Source organism: Vigna radiata, unplaced genomic scaffold, assembly GCF_000741045.1.
Source record: "Vigna radiata var. radiata cultivar VC1973A unplaced genomic scaffold, Vradiata_ver6 scaffold_23, whole genome shotgun sequence".
NCBI lineage: Eukaryota > Viridiplantae > Streptophyta > Magnoliopsida > Fabales > Fabaceae > Vigna > Vigna radiata.
The window spans coordinates 2,577,820-2,578,897 of NW_014541837.1; positions in this window are offsets into that span (position 1 = coordinate 2,577,820).

A 1,078-nucleotide genomic window follows, 5' to 3' on the forward strand; every position below is an offset into this window, starting at 1 on the left:
ACACACACGCACACACCCACAATCTCACACACACACGAAACTAGTTAATATATTTCAACATTACAGTTTGTTACAGAGTTAGGGGAGTGAACATAAAACTGACTGATGAGGTTTGGACTGATATTGCTGGTTTTCAATTTGCAATGCATTTTATGTTCACTTGAGTCGAAATGCGAAGAACGAAAAGCGTTGATTTGCAGGATTCATCAATTTTTCGTCACCCGCAAGAGTGCAACGATTTGGAAGGATTGACGATACAATGTCTTCTTTATGCTTTGCCTATTATATAATTCTAATCCAAGTCCTGAAGCTTACTTACATTAATTCCTACTATGAAATAACCGGTTTCACATGAAGATGTTTGAAGCTGAACAAGATGAAGAACGATGACTGAAATGAAATATTTTGGAGGGTATGCGGTTACCTTCCACTCGTATTCAGTTCTAGTGTTGGAAGAATTTACATGGCACCTGATTCCCAGTTGTTGTTATTCGGTTCCCCATTGTGTATTCGATTCTCAAATTCGGTTCCAACGTTTGAGCATTTTCAAGCAAACATAGCCAAACAACCAAAAGCTTGAAAATATAAGCAAACAAAAATGAAAAAGGTGGGACTTGATTGTTGAAAGAGAGGAAAGAACACACCTTTACAAGAAAGGAAAGAACACACCTTTACTCATGTCTTACAAGGCAAAAGACTGAAGGTATTTTGATTTGTAAGAAATAGGGGAAATGCAGAAAAGAGATCGTAACAGATCAGCAACAACATTACTTGTGTCTGTTTTTGCAAATGACGTCTAGAAGAAAGAAGATGTATAATGAAGTACCTGTTTCAGCAACAATTTTATATTTTCTTTTTAATCTTTCTTTTATTCTTCCATATTAATTATTATTCTTTTATTTGTAATTGATTATTAGAACCTATAAAATGCATTTTATTTGAATTACTAAATTGCTTCTAAAATTTAGATTCTATTATATGGTTTCAGTGAAATATATATTTCAATTGTATATTTATTCAATAATCTTGAAAGATATTTTTTTCCATTTTTCCTTTTCAATATCAATTATCTTTATAT